Raw genomic sequence first — 1,878 nt, forward strand, 5'->3', positions numbered from 1 at the left:
CTCTACCACGCCTGGGCAAAGCTCAGCCACACGACGTCCCCTTGGCTTCCAGGACTTCAGGGGGACCGGGAAGCAATGCAGCTGGCAACCATTGCCTTACAGGACCCCCTTCTTCTGGGAGCGTTGAGGGCCAGGGGAAGCCGGGGAGAACGCCGCTCATGAAACACTATTCCCCAAAGATACGCTCTTCTGTGGTGGACTCCTCAACATGTGTAACCTGTGATTCTCACTCACCTTGTTTCCCAGGACAGAGGGAACAGTCTGGCTAGAGCAGAGATGGCAGTACAGAGACCTAGCCCATCTGGCAATGAAGAAAAGGACCAAGTAACTATATCTTGCACCCCAACGAGGGGTTCTCTGTGCACCTCATCCCCACTCTCCAGCATGGCTTCCCCCATAGTTGGCTGCACCTCACGTGTGGTGACTTTGCAGGCCAGAGTTGGGAGGAACCTCACACACACCCCCACAATTTCTGTGACACACAATCAGCTCAGACAGGAGGATGGAGCAACATTTACAAACCAAGCGACGAAATGAAGAAATATATAAATAGATATATAAATATAACTGTGTTTTTATGCTTTGTCATGAAGGTCTGTAAAAAGGAGAAAAAAAAAAAAAGAACCAATCCCCAATTTTCTAAAAAACCCAAGAAAACAAAAACAACAACAAAAAAAGAAACCCACACAAAATAATAATTAAAAAACCCTACAAAAACAAAACTCCAAGTCCCATCCCTCCTCGCCACCTGAATGGCAGACAGTTCCTCTGACGTTTGATGCTCCTCTTTCACTCTAGGGTTTTGTTTCCTTTCTGTTTTGCACTACAATGGGATGGTGGTATTGGAAGGGATTGGATGCCAGCTCCACCCCACCCCCATCGCCTCCTGCCCCTTTCCCAAATCCCATCTCTGGGGAGCAGTGTGAACAAGTCACATCTGACAAAGTTACCAAACACATCAGTCGACAAAAAAGCACTCCGAGTCAACAAACGTTTTCCATGTCACTGGTTGGCAAACAAAGAAAACAAGCCCAGCTGCGCTCTAACTGCGCTGTGTGGTGGAAAGTGTGGGGCTTCATGTGGGCCCATCTGATTGCCCTCTGGACAGCTGAGACTGAGATGGACAAATTCAGGATTGGCTGGGCTAATTGCTTGGTTCCCTAGCCCTTGGCCTCTGCTCCTTTTACCTTGACCCCTGCACCCGTGACAACTTCAGTTTGCCCACATCCCAACTTTCACAATTTCAGAAATGCCCAACACCCATTCTCCAGATTCCCGCTGCTGGTGACAACAGCCTCATCATCTGTGCCCAACACCTAATTTCCTAACCACTATAGCTTTGCTATATGGGCCCCCTTCAATTCCCAGTCCATCTGCTCATACATCTACTAATTTATAGGCCTCCATTCAAATCCATATGCCTGCATCCTACCAGCCAGAACAAACATACAGCCCTATCTTTTCATCTTCAGTCCTATATTGTGCACCCTAATATTTACTCCTTATCCTAAATGTTCACCTGATGATTCTCTAGGGATTCTCTGCTCTTTTTGGTTCCCAAGTGACTGGTAAACACTGTTCTGCAAAAGGCTAACTGTCAATAGAAATGCTTATTGCTCCTGTATTGTCAGCAAACTCATAAACTGTTCCTTGCACTGACACTTCCCAAACAAATACTCAAAAGAAAACACGAAGGCAACTATAGCCTGTCCCCAGGGCATCAAGTCTGCCAAAGTAGATCCTTGTTGTTTTAGAGAGGTTTCAGATAAAACTCACAGGCTATCGTCCATGGGCAAAGACAGGATTGAGAATCAAACCCCTGAAGGGCACAAAAGTGAACAGCGGAGCAATCTGTACAGCCCACATTGTGTATAAAAT

The sequence above is a fragment of the Merops nubicus genome, unplaced genomic scaffold (genome assembly GCF_000691845.1).
Source record: "Merops nubicus isolate BGI_N331 unplaced genomic scaffold, ASM69184v1 scaffold8817, whole genome shotgun sequence".
Classification (NCBI taxonomy): domain Eukaryota; kingdom Metazoa; phylum Chordata; class Aves; order Coraciiformes; family Meropidae; genus Merops; species Merops nubicus.